The 14,392-nt window shown below is 45.3% G+C and overlaps 1 pseudogene; it reads left to right on the top strand.

Annotated features, from left to right (window-relative positions):
- The first annotated feature begins 10,294 nt into the window (after positions 1-10,294).
- On the top strand, positions 10,295-12,582 carry LOC110547031 (large ribosomal subunit protein eL21-like; annotated as a pseudogene).
- Positions 12,583-14,392: the final 1,810 nt, after the last annotated feature.

The raw sequence follows: 14,392 nt of genomic DNA, 5'->3' as shown, positions 1-14,392 counted from the left end.
GAGGATCAGGAATTCAAGGTCATTCCCCACTATAGCAAATCCCAGGATGCAAAAGACCTGACAAGATGGGAGCAAGGGGGGAGGCAGGGGAGGAAAGAAAAGAGGAAAAGAAGAAAAGGGAACCCTGAGTGAGAAACAGGAAAGAGAAGATTTATCGTTTCATGTAACAAGATAGTTTTGGACAGGGTTTGTTTTTGCAGGGTTGGAGTTTCAGAAGTTCAATAATTCGTTCAAGCACCTTGGTTCTATCATTTTCGTGTCTCCATCTCCCTTTGGGGCTTTGCCCCCATCAATTCTCTCCATGAGCACGGGAAGATGGCTCCAGCACCAAGCCTCATATGCAAACAAAGAAACCCAACTCCATCTCTTCTGCCTACTCCTCTGTTTATTTGGGGGGCAGGGTGTGTTCTGTTTTGTTCTGAGACAGGGACCTATGTACAGCAGACCAGCCTCAGATGAGCTTGCTATGTACCCAGAGATGGCCTTGAAATCCTGATCCTCCTGCCTCGGCCTCCCAGGAGCTTGCTATGTACCCAGAGATGGCCTTGAAATCCTGATCCTCCTGCCTCGGCCTCCCAAATGCTAGGGTTACAGGTATATGCCCTGCAGCTGGCTTCCTCTGTCTCCTCAGACAAAAAGAAATCTCTACCAGAATGGGCTTCACAGCCACCTGCTTCCGCTCACTAGAAGTTGACACGATCCCTCTTGTGTCTTATATACGTTTCTAGCGCTAAAGCCCTAGAAATAGTAAGGGAGCAGCTGGAGAAGTGTCTCCACTGGAAGACCACCCGCCTAGCATATATGAAGTGCCAAGTTCAGTGCCCAGGCTATGAGCTGGGCTTGGTGGTAACATTTCTAAATATGGCCAGGGGATAAGGGTTGGATTGAGTCCCTAAGATTACCTGACTTGTAGAAGATGCGTGGATATCCGAGTGAAGTCAGAGTCTGTTAGGAAATGTGGAGGCTAAGAATGGATATTGGATAAGTTATTGCAAACGATATTAGTTTCCACGTTTCATGAGTGAGAAAAATAAAACTTGGAGTCGCCCAGCTCACAGATGGAAGAGACTAGATGCAGGCTTGGTTCTGTGACCACAGCGCCTGAGACCTCAGCCGCGACATTAGTGTGGTGTCTACGTTGGGGATGCTGAGAATGTTTGGCAAGAACAGAGGAGCTCCAGACTTGCCTTGACATCCAGTGAAATGAAGCCGGGCAAATGTGAATTGATCTCCCAAAAGGGCATAGCATTTAGCTTGGCTTTGCAATAAACACACTCATAATTCAGTGAGTAAAGCCACAACAATTTATTTAGTTTGCAATTAGATGGGTCAGCGACTTGGGCCGAGCTTTCCGGTCTCAGCTGGATACACTCAAATCTCTTTGGTCAACTGAAAGGTCAACTGGGGACTACCTGGCCTAAGAGGGCCTTGTCTGGAATGGTCTGCCTATTGTTCTATGAGGTCCCTCAGCCCCTTGCAGGCTAGCCTGGGCTTGTCCACATGCAGCCTGGGCAGGATACCAAGAACGACTTCTTAAGCCTCAGCAAGGTTCTAAGAATGACTTTCTGCATAAGAATTAAACTGAATGAAGATTTCCTCCTCTCCTCTCCCTCCCAGAGAAACTGAGGCTCTGACACACCGCTGCGCAGCAGCAGATGCCCTGCTCCCTCGGTGGCCAGGAAGACGTCTCAGTGGATCAAATGTGAAGAACATGGTTCACACCCCCAGAAGCTTAAGAAGCAGGTGGGTGTGGGGGCCTTCCTATAATGCCAGCACTGGGGAGAGAGACAGAGACAACAGACCCTTGGACAAAGTGGAAAAAACAACCGGCGAACTTCCAGGTTCAGGCGGAGACCTTGCTTCAAGAAATACAGTAGACAGGCATCAAAGAAGGCATGTGATGTCAGCCTCTGGCGTGCGCTGCATGCACACACACAGATGTGCCTACACATACAACATTTATACACACTTGCGCACACTACACATTTTTTTTTTTAAAGAAGAAGAAAACAAAATATTCCCACATTTGCAGTTCATGGTCAACATCACCTAGGCTCCTTGAGGACGAGGACATTTAGCCAGAGCTGCAGATGACACCAAGCAGCAGCAAAGCAGATTCAACCCAGAGAGTTACACAACGCAGCCCCACGGTCAACAGACCGAGGCTGGGGCAAAGCCACCAGAGGCAAGCATCTAGAAACCAAATATTTAAGACCAAAACCAAAATTCCACCAGCTCTACTTGCGCCCTGACTCAAAACATACTCCACAGGCACCCAACCAGGAACATCTTTCCTACTATGCTGGCAAAATAAACACGAGCTCTACATTCATTCAACAAATATTTATTGGCCAAACCCCATAAACTTCAAAGGCACTGAATTCCCTCTTAATTATGAAGTTGGTCTCTGTTAAAATGCCCTCCAGAGGGTCTGGGGATGTAGCTCAGTTAGTAGAGTGCCTGCTAGCACACAGGAAACCTTGGGTTTGATTCCCTAGTGCTATGAAAATGGGGCATAGTGGTACAGTCCTGTAATCTAAGCACACGGGTGGCGGTGCCCAGGAGACCTGAAATTCAAGGGCATCCTGGACTACCTAGTAAGTTGCAAGCCAGCCTGCTCAAAAAAAAAAAAAAAATTATTCAGAATGATTTATGGTATCTTTATAGGGGCCAAGGGAGAGTCCTCTTTTAATATAAAAATTCTTTACTTACACAGTTGTTAAAACAAGTCTCTAGGGTGAGGATGATAGAGTGAGCACTCTCGGTTGATAGAGTGCTTGCTTAGAACACTTGAAGAAGCCCTGAGGGTTTTGTTGTTTTTATCATCATCATTATTATTACAATTTATTCAATTTGTATCCTGGCTATAGCCCCTGCCCTCATCTCCTCCCAGTCCCACCCTCCCTCCATCTTCCCCCACTATGTCCCTCCCCTAGTTCACTGATAGGGGAGGTCCTCCTCCCCTTATCTGACCCTAACCTATCAGAAGGCCTGAGTTTTATGTCTACTACCAACTACACAGACTATGTATTGTAGGACACACCTGTAATTCCATTCCTCATCTTCTGCTACATATTGAGTTTGAGCTATCAGAGAACCTGTTTCAAAAAGAAAAGTGTGCGTGTGTGTGTGTGTGTGTTAGAGGGATGACTCAGCATCCCTCAGTAGTACACATTGAAGAGCGTGTACTACTTTTGGAGAGGACCCACGTTTAGCTCCCAGCATCCTCTTTGGGCAGCTCACAACAATCTATACTAGAAAAAAAATCTGATGCTCTCTTCTGGTCTCCAAGAGTACAGCACTCATGTGCACAAACACACACACACATACAAGTAGTTAAAAAGAACAAAAATAAAGCCAGAACTCTGGAAGCAGAGGCAGGTGAGTTTGAGAACAGTCTGGTCTACATAGTGAGTTCCAGTCCAGCCAGGGATTCATAGGAAGACCCCATTCAAAAAATAAATGAATTAATAAAATAAATAAAAGCATTTTAAAATTATATGTACTTTAATAAATATAAACAAAAATGATGAATCTTTTTTTCTCTCTCTCTGAATTCACCTAAGCTCATTCAGTCCTATCCCTCACACTTTACATCTGTGTATTTAGATGTTTAAAACATTCGGGCTCTGATGGCTATGGCAGCAAGCACAGCTGTGCCGCATTTCATCTGAGGAGCCCATTCAGAAATTTACCCGCCATGGGTCTGAGCCTGCACAGTGTGAGGCCTGGCCCATAGCATTTCTGAACGTGGAATCTGCTTCCTGTGAATTCTCATAAGAAAAGAAGGCTGCCAAAATAAGCAAGTCCCTCCAAATACAGGCGAAATAATAGTCTTGCTGAGCAAACCCTCGCAACAGGAAAACATACAGAGTTAGCTCACCCTGTGTTCTCAAAGAGCACTTTCCATAGGACCAAAGCTGTGGAAAGCCGTCCATCCAGTCAAAAATTTGGAGGGGATTCCTCTCCTGCCGAGTTGTGCCGGGTCTCCGTGTTTCTGGATAAACTAAAGTGACTGCCCACTCAAAAGGCAGAGTACCCCAAAAAAGTAGAGGTTCTTCCTGTTTCCTTGGCTTGTTTTTGGGAAGAGGCATGAGTATAGAAAGTATGTATATATATTGATATAGAAAATATGTAGACTGTAGAAGCTAGAGAGATGGCTCAGAAGTTAAGAACGCCTATATGGCAACGAACAACTGTCTGCAGCGCCAGGTCTAGGGCACCTGGCACACTCTTCTGCCCTCTGTGGGCACTAGGCATGCAGGTGGTGCACGGACATACATGCAGGGGAAACATCCATACACATACATGAATACATACATGCGTGTATGCATGCGTGAAATATGCAACATAAAATAAGGAATTAGCAGCTGCCTTGCTTAGTGGTCACTGTAAGTTCTTTTGTTGAAAAGAACAGTTTCTAATATGACATCTATAATGACATTAGAGCTAGGTAATCTCTAAAGTATTTAATTTACAGACTGTCATGGGGGCGGCTAAAAATGCCATACAGGTGAACTGCTAAGAATTAGCATTGACCAGGCGGTGGTGGCGCGTGCCTTTAGTTCCAGCATTCTAGAAGCAGAGGCAGGTGGTTATCTGAGTTCGAGGCCAGCCTGGTCTACAGAGTGGGTTTCAGGACAGCCAGGGCTACACAGAGAAACCCCGTCTTGAAAAATAGCTTTAGTGAGCTTCAGACTTTCTCATGTGGTCTGAGTCTGCTGCACAAGACCTGAGTTCAAATCACCAGCACCCATGTAAGATGCCAGATACAGTGCCATGTAAAGTGCCAGATCCAGTGGCCCACAGCTGTAATTGTTGGTGTGTGGGGGAGGGTAGGAGATACATGGGTTCCTGGAGCCTATTGGCCAGTCAGACTAACCAGTCAGTCTGTGAGCTCCAGGCTCCAAAAAGAATTAAGCTTGAGCAATTAAGGAAGACTGTACATATCCACTCAAAAATTACAAATAACACACACACACACACACACACACACACACACACACACACAATCAATGCCAAGGGCTGGGGATATAGCTTAGTCAGTAAAAGGCTCCCCTAACACACACTTCATGAACCCAGGCATCGTGACACACACCTACAGTCCCAGCGCTCAGGAGATGGAGGCAAGATGGTGAGAAGTTTATGGTCATACTTGGCTATGTAGGAAGTCCAAAACCAGTCTGGACTGCATGAGACCCTGCTGAAAAATAAAAAAGAATTAGCACCATACAAGCCAGGCACGGTGGCGCACTGGTACAATCCCAGCACTCAGGGAGGCAGAGGTAGGAGGATTTTTCTGTTGAGTTCGGGGGCAGCCAGGTTTAAAAAAGTGAGTCCAGGACAGCCAAGGCTACACAGAGAACCCCTGTCCCGAAAAACCAGCAGACAGACAGACAGACAGACACACACACACACACACACACACACACACACAGAATTAGCACCATGATCCTAGCACTTGCTTGGGAGGTTGGGAGGTCTACCTGGACCATCAGGTCATCTTCAGCTATACAGAAAATTCAAGGCCAAGCTGGGCAACATAAACCCAGAGACAGAGCAGAAACGGACAGAGGACCATCAAGGAGCACAGTAGTCAAGGGCATAGAAGGAGGTGTGGAAACTGCTTCTCCCGCCTCCAGCTCCTGAGGTCCTCAGGTAAATGCATGCGCCTCCTGTCAGGCTTATATGGAGAAAGCGGAACACAAGGCTTCAAACTTGCTAGGCAAAGCATTCCACCAACACAGCTCTGTCCTTGGTTGCCCAGCAGGCACAGGGCTCCGAGTTCGGCACCCAGGACGAGGTGGGAACCAGCTGAAGAGAAAAGCGACAGCATTCACATCATCAGCTGCAAAGTGTGATTTCCAAGTCCCACTGACACCTTCTGACAAGGTCCTAAAGGTGCAAGATCCCTAGCTCCACACTCACACAACCTCCCTGCGCGCCTCTGTGAGTCAAAGAAGTCCTCCCTCCTGCCCCCCCCCCACACCCGGCGGTGGCAAATTAACAGAGCAAAATCAACGGGGTCCAGAAAGTCTGCTGCTTGGGCAGAAGCTGAGGGAGCCATGAGCCAACAGCAGCCACAGTGGAAATGACCTCAGGCATTTAGCTGACAGAGGGCTCAGGTCTGAATCACTGCAGCGGCATGGGCTGAAAGCAGAGGATGACACGGAGGATGAAGGACCTGACGGCTCCCCTTGACTCACAGGTTCGGTGCAGAATCAAACCAGGGCAGTAGCAGGCCTGAGTACTAGAAAAGACAGAAGAAATTGGGATGCTGAAGAACTTGTGTCCGCTGTGCTGTTTGGAAGGTTTGGAGATGCTGAGAATGAAGGCTCAGAAGCGTGGTGGTCCACACCTGTCATCCCAGCACCCAGGAGGGGAGGTGGAGGCAAGAGGATCTGGATGTCAAAGCTATCCTCATTGTTAGCTACACAGTGACGTCCAGGAGAGCTGAAAAACTGACTTTTAAAAAGGCTGGAGGGGATGAAGAAATGGCGCAGTGGTCAAGAGCACTTGCAGCTCTTGCACAGGATGGAAGCTGGTTTCCCAGCACCCATACTGTGCGGCTCACAACCCCGCCCCAGGGGGAGCTGACATCTTCTTCTGCCTCCTTCATGGGGAACCCCCGTACACAGGTGACACGCACAGAGACACACAGACTCAGGCAACAACACGTAAATAAAGAGGTGGTGAGGCTAAGAAGATAGCTAGCCAGTAAAATGTTTGCTGAGTTCAGGCCCCGGTTCCCATGTGGAAATGGACAGAGATGTGTGCTTGTAATCTCAGTGCTGAGGGAGGGGAGATGGACAAATCCCGGGACTTATTGGCCGGCCATCCTAAACAAATTGGAAAGCTTTAGATGAGAGACACGGTCTCAAAAAAAAAAAAAAATCTCTATTATTTGTAAATTAAAAAGTAATAATACTAATGAAAAATACCAAGTGTTATCTAGCTAACGGATATTGTTTTTGTACATGTTTATCATAAATAGAGCTGGCTATGGTAGAGCACACCTTCATTCCTAGCACTCCCGTGGCAGGGAAGCAGGTGGATGGCTGTGAGTTCAGTGCCAGTCTGGTCTACCTAACAAATTTTAGGCCAGCCAGGGCTAAACAGTAAGACCGTGTCTCAAAAATAAAAGAGCCAAATAAAGCAATAATTGTTCATTATAAAATTAGGAAATGAGGGCTAGAGACGTGGCTCAGTGGTTAAGAGCACTGGCTGCTCTTCTAGAGGAACTGGGTTCAGTTCCCAGCACCTACATGGTGGTTCACAACCATCTGTAGCTTCATTTTCAAGGACTCCAATGCCCTTAGCCCTCTAGCCCCTGTGGGTGTGTGATACACATACAGGCAAGACATCCATACACATAAATAAATCTAAATAACAAAATGCATTAAAATGTATTTTTTATCTGGGTGTTGGTGATGCACACCTTTGATCCAGCACTCAGAAGGCAGAGGCAGGCAGATCTCTAAGTTCGAGACCAGCCTGGTCTATAGGCTGAGTTCCAGGACAGCCTCGGCTACACAGAGAAATTCTGCTTCAAAGAAACCAAACCAAACAAAAAGGTATTTTCTGTCATTCCCAACGATTACCATTATGATTTTAACACATTTTGTTTTAAACTTTAGGTTATACAAACATATTTTAAGTAACGTTTTTCTGGTTAACGAGTAATACATGTCCAGTATAGGAAATTTGGGAAATCAGAAAATTACAAAGGAGAAAAGCTCAGAAATGACCACTGTTCTACATGCACCCTATCCAACTTGTTTGGATATCACATGTAAAAAAAAACATAGTTCATGATTATTCTGTAAAATCAGTTTAATATCCAGATTTTTCCCATTTAGCACAAGACTCCTCCCTGCCGTTAAGCAGGACTCAAATGCAAACGGCGCTGCGCCCTACATTATTCTACAAGCATGCATTCTCCTACTGATTCGTAAGTTTTCACCTGCATTTTTCTGCAATGACTGCTCTTGCTTGATTTGTTAGACTGAGCCCTGGGACTTGGGGTGCCCTGAAGCCAAGGGCATGATGAACTCTATAAAAGTGGAACCTTCTTTTCAGAAAAAGAAGGACCTTCCCTCAGCACATGCCCCCTGCAGCCTTCCCGGTGTGTGTCTTCAAAGATGACAGAACAGAATTCTGTAGAAGCAGACTTTTTTTTTTTTTTTCTGAACTAATTTTTCGAAAGACACCTTCAGTGTCTTCTATACTCCCCCATGGACAAACATTGGCAATTTAGATTTTCCCAGATAAGTTTTCCATTTCTTCAGGAATGTTTCCATTACTTAAAAAAAAAAAAAAGGGTGAAAATGTATTTTATATGCTGTTACTTTATATTTACTTATCTTGAGGCCAGCTCTCACGACCTTGCCCGGCTTTGCCCTGAACTCCTAGACTCAAGCAATCCTCCTGCCTCGGTTTTCTCATATCAGCCAGAGTGTCACAGAATTAATTACCTTTTACTTAAAAAGAAAAAGTAACAGTTTATTGAGATCTATCCCATCATACAGCACGTTTCAGAGCCACGGATGTGACTGGATGGTACCGTGCTTGCTGAGCACGTGGGAGAGCCCAGCTTCGATTCCAGGTAAGAGAGAAGTAAGTAAATAAATAGATGTCAGCAGGATGGCTGAGTGGGCAGAAAAACTCGCCACACGATGACAGGAGTGCAGTAACTGGAGCCGGTGGTGAAGAGAGAGAACGGATACCCAAGGTTGCCCCTCTGACCTACACGTGTCACCACCCACGTACATCCTCCTCATCCACGCAATGATAAATACAGCATGCCAGGGCTGAAGACACTGCTCAGCAGTTAAGAGCAGCGGCTTTTCCCAGGGGACGCAGGCTCAAGTCCCAATCGCAACCAGGTGTAACTCCCGTTCCAGGTGATCTGACGCATTCTTCTGGCTTGCACGAGGTACACAGACATGCATCAGGCAAGCACCCATACATAAAAAAATAAACTGAAACGCACAAAATTCCATAGTTTTAGCATTCGCAGTGATACTGCCATGCCACTCTCTAATTTTACCTGTTTGTTTATGTATTTATTGGTCTGTTTCCTTATTTGTTTAATTATTTATTTTGAAACAGGCTCTCATTGTGTAACTCTGGCTGTCATGGAGCTCCATATGTTGTCAAGTGATAGGACAGAGAGATTACCTAGCACGGGTGAGGCCCACATCAAATCCCCAGGACCCCACACAAGAAAGAACATTTGAGCATTTTATGTACAGCTTTGCCGAGGGTTGCAATCACATCTGTTTATTTCCAGCAACAGGTAAAAACCGTTCTTCCACATGAAAGCACACACACAATGTTCATAGCAGCGTTACTCAAAACAGCCAAAGATCAAAACAACTCACAAATCCACTAACTGATGAGTTGATAAACAAAATGTGCCAGCTCCATTAGAATGACAAGAGAATGTTCTTCTCAGCCATAAGAAGCAGAGAAACACTGCTTCGTGCTGTAATGTGGAAGGACCTTGAAAACATCCTTGGCTGGATGTGCAGGCCTATAATCCCAGCATTTAGAAGGCTGAGACAGAGAGATTGCAAGTTCTAGGCCAGGCCGGGGTACACTGTGACACTGTGTCTTCAAACAAAACAGCCATATGTTGCATGATCTCATTTATAGACATTGCTCAGAATCAGCAAATCCATAGAGGCAGAAGAGAGTTGAGTGATTACAGCCGGGCTGGAAATGGGGGACTTGCCAATCAATGTAACTCTGGGGCTCTCTCTGGGTTGATACAAATTTAAGATTAGAAACCGGGTATAGTGGGCACCCATACCTACTTTAATCTTTTTTTTATATTTATTTATTATGTATACAATACCTGCATGTATGCCTTCACATCAGAACAGGGCATCAGATCTCATTATAGATGGTTGGAAGCCACCATGTGGTTGCTGGGAATTGAACTCCGGACCTCTGGAAGAGCAGCCAGTGCTCTAAACCTCTGAGCCATCACTCCAGCCCGCACTTTAATCTTCTTAATCTCAAAGCTCAGGAGGCAGAGGCAGCCATATCTTTTGACTTGGAGGTTGTTTGCGGTGCTGAGGATTGAATTTCCAGCCTCTTCCAACTCACATGTGTACACACACACATACACACAAACTGTTCTGTGACAAAACTTTTCCTGGAAGACGCAACACACTCATCCACTCACCCCAGAGAGAGAACCCACGACAGACTAAAGAGTGGATATGACCAAAGTTTAACTTGGTGAAACATGAGTTTTATTGGTGAATGAGGAGTTTCAGTAGCAGAAATGACCAACAACAGTGCGGGGGACCCTGCAAATTGCACAGCCTGCAGGCAGCTCAACAGGTTGGAGAGTGTCCTTTCCTGGTACTTCAGCTGGCCTAAACCTTTTCCAGGCAGCGTCTGGTTTCCGTTTCTTCCAGGCAGCAGGTCTGGTCTGAGTCTTCTTTTCAGCTTGGTTTCATTCTTCTGAGTAGAACTCTCCGCTTTTACTGCTTAGTCTGGTAGGGAGGGACCTAATGAATCCAGTCAGTTTCAGGGACATCCTGTAGCTCTTTCATTGTTTACTTTCCTGTTTAAGGAGCTTCGCTGAGGGCTGGAATGTTTCAGTCCCAGAGGAAACTGTTACTTAACAACACACAATATACACAGACACACGTGTTCAGTTGTATTTTATCTGTATGTGCATGGATGTTTTACATACATATATCCCTGTGCAAGTATGTGTGTGCTTGGTACCCACAGTGGTCAGAATAGGGCATCAGATCCCTTAGGACTGGAATTACAGCCAGTTGTTAGCCACCATCTAGGGGTTAGAAATCAAACTCAGGTCCTCTGGAAGAGCAGCCTATGTTCTTAAACAGAAATGACTCAAAAGCAGCTTGACCCATCTCTCTGGTTCCTGGGGCTTTTGTTTTTGAGACAAGGTTTCTAGCCTAGGATGTCTCATTACATGGCTGAGGCTGACTGAGAACTCCTGATCCTCTTGCTTCCACCCGCCAAATGCTGAAATTATTGCATCAATCAGCACATACAATTTTTTAAACCTCATATTTCCTTTAATGCCATCATCCCATTTCTCAAAATATGACTTAAATAAGTAATACACAAAGCAGAAGAATCATTAAGCAGACATTGCTTAATGCTCATTGCTAATCGTATAATTTAAGCACCACTTTCCCCCCCCCAAGCTTCTCCAGTGAAAGGGACAAAATAAGGATCAGGTTCCTTAATCATTAAAATTTCCCTAGAGACACCCTGCTATCTTTCTTTTCTCCGATGGGGCCAAGCTGGGAGATGGTTGCTGGGTGGCTCTCCCATAAGGTCACGTTAAAAGGAGGCTGTCAGGCACCTGGCCACCTCTACCCACTTCCCCAGAAGGCAGGTGCATGAGGCACTCACATGGTGCATTAGATATCAATGCGAGCTGACATTCAAATGCATGAGATAAAATAAAAACAATTATCAAATCATTACAGTTACTTTTATAAAAGTGTGTTTGTTTCTCTTACTCTCACTCTTAACCTGGCTATCATATAAATGAGACTCTTTGTTTATAACATACTTCACAGCACAGGAACTGAGCAGTTATTACTCTACTCTTCACCCTCTAAATAAATCTGGTTTTCTCCCAACATTCATCCCGGGGCTCTTGTACTTTATAGGGATCTACCGGTGTTTCCAGAACTTCTGCCTGCAGCTGAATCTCCTCCCCAAACCCCTACTTCCTATCCTCTAACTCCTCCTCCCCTGGCTGGTAGGAAGTCCAGCACTAGTCTCTCCCCTGCTCAGTGATTGGCTATAAACTGCTTTATTGATGTAGCAGGGGACCATTGGGGAACAGAGTTTATACAGTCTTCAACCCCATCAGAGACTTAGGAAGGAATAAATATCACCTAATATGGAGGAAGTGCAAGCAAGTAGCTTCCAAAAGTATAGAAATGACAGAGATATTTGGCTGCCTGGACAGTTCCCCAAAATTCTTCTGTAACGTTGGAGCATCATCTTTAGCCTCCTGGCCCAAAATAATTGACAGACTTTTTGTGAAGCAGGAACAGACCTGTCTCCTTGTCAAAAGAGCCCTAAGTTGAACCAGCTTGCAGTAACGCAGCAAGATGAGGAACATAAAGGGAAGAGGAGGGGCACTCAGTAGTGTTCTCCAGGCCTTTGAGGAAACACGGCATTGTTCCTCTGGCCGCATACATGTGAATCTACCAAAAGGGTGGCATTGTAGACCTCAAGGGCGTGGGCACTGTTCAAAAAGGAATGCCCCATGTTACCACGGCAAAACTGGACGGGTCTACAACGTCACCCAGCACCACTGTGAACAAGCCCGTTAAGGGCAAGATCCTGGCCAAGAGAATCAATGTGCGTATTGAGCACATCAGGCACTCTAAAAGCTGGGACAGCTTCCTGAAGCTTGAGCAGGAGAACGACCAGAAGGAGGTCAAAGAGAAGGGCATCCGGGTGAAGCTCAAGTGCCAGCCTGCGCCCCCAGGAGAAGCACACTTTGTGAGGACCAACAGGAAGGAGCTGGAGCTGCTGGAGCCCATTCCATATGAGTTCATGGCCTGATGTACAAAAAATAAAGGCCTGGACTGTATTAAAAAAAAAAAAGCCCTAAGTTAATAAAATCTTTACATGCCATATTCTGTAGATCTCTGACGTTTTTGAAGACCATTTATTTATCTAACTTATCTAAATTGTTTTTAGCTATTTTTATCAATCTAAGAAACATATTTTTGTAATTAACTAAACTAGTATCTAACATTACCATGAGTTTGACTGTGTGACTGCTGATCTGCATTTCTTAATTATCCTAAACAGTTGGTAATAGACGCTCTCAGCAAAGACTAGAATTTAACATTGCAGCTCTAAAAATTACATAGGTGCAATACGTTAGTATGTTGTAATGAAATATAATACAAAGATCTCCAACAATGCAAGATTTTTGGCTTATTAATGTTCTCTGGTCCAAAAGTAGATTCAATGCTCTACCCTTTTACTTCCCATGTCTATAACCAACCCCTTTAAACAATGACAAACACATATCACCCATAGAATGACCAAAAACCATCCACCCCCTCTTGGAAATGAGGTGCGGTTTTCTTAAATCACTTCTGCTGATCTGGGATGTAGTTTTTCTTTGGGGAAATCCAAGAAGATTGGGATACCGTCCAGTCTTAAGAAAGCTAGCTGTCACTTTTGATGACCAGTCTCTGCATGCTGAGAAAGTTCAGGGCTATGCGAAGTTCTGACTGCATCTGTCTGTGATGCTGGATGATCTAGCCAGCCGTTTTGAAATTGTCCCAGATGCAGATTTTTGAGGAAGCAGTGTCATTAAGGCCATCTGTGAGGAAGGACCATCTGGGCTACTTGTCTTTATTTTTATTTTTTTTTTTCATTTTTATTTTTTGGTGTCTGGTCCTCTTGCTCTGCAAAATATTAACTTTCAAAGGCATTACACATTTTGTGTTAATGTACGTATGGACTGTAAGCAGAGTTAAAGATGATCAGTGAAAGATGATCCTCTGCTCTCTATTCAAGCAGGTAAGAAACTGAACTAAAATACACATTTTTATCTCTACGCCATTAAAAAAAGGCTAGCATGATAAGTCCTGGGGATTGTGTAGCCAAAGATTTCTTGGCTATGCACAATTGAAGTCCTGGGTGAAGACTTCTTCCTGTCCCAGTTGGTCTCAAAGCTGTTCCCCTGTGGAGGGCTCTGCAAACCACGTTACCTGACCTGTTTGATCTTCTTGATTTCTCTCCTTCTGTCTGCAGCCAAGATCTTCAAGAAGCCTTCTGCTGTCACACCTGATTTTTATCAGTTTTGATGGAACCCATAAATAAACAAACACAGGAGGTATACAGAAAGAAGGGAAGCTCCCAACTGTATTCCAGCCCCATCGTTAGGAACCAGCCAGCACAGCTATAACGAGGCAGGCAATACATCATCTTTTCACTAATTGCTTTTTTTCCGCTGTCATTCAGAGCAGTACAGAGTAAGCATCAACATGTAGCCAGGGTATAGGATAACTTGCTTGAAATGTGTTTACATACGTACATTTGTTTGTGTGTGCACGCACGCGCGTGCGTGTGGCTGATCTGTCTAGATGAACCTCCATGGGCAGGCTGCTGTCCGGTTTCACCCAGATCCCCTCACCCACGATTGCTCTCGGGAAGACTCAAGGACCGCAGCTGCCTCCGGGGCTCTCCTGGTTCTGTTTGGTACAAGTTTGGCTTAGACAGAGTACTCCTCTGAGCAGCGAAGACTGCTACGTCATCCGTCCCCCGCCCCCCCCCCCCCCCCGACTCACCGACTGGTGAGAGGCTGGGATTTTATGGACATTTTTCAGCTAAAGAACTGGTGCAAACGCCAGCG

The sequence above is a fragment of the Meriones unguiculatus genome, chromosome 7 (genome assembly GCF_030254825.1).
Source record: "Meriones unguiculatus strain TT.TT164.6M chromosome 7, Bangor_MerUng_6.1, whole genome shotgun sequence".
In the NCBI taxonomy this organism is placed as follows: Eukaryota; Metazoa; Chordata; class Mammalia; order Rodentia; family Muridae; genus Meriones; species Meriones unguiculatus.
The sequence above is the reverse complement of the archived record's forward strand: the minus strand, read 5'-3'. Positions and strand labels throughout refer to the sequence as shown.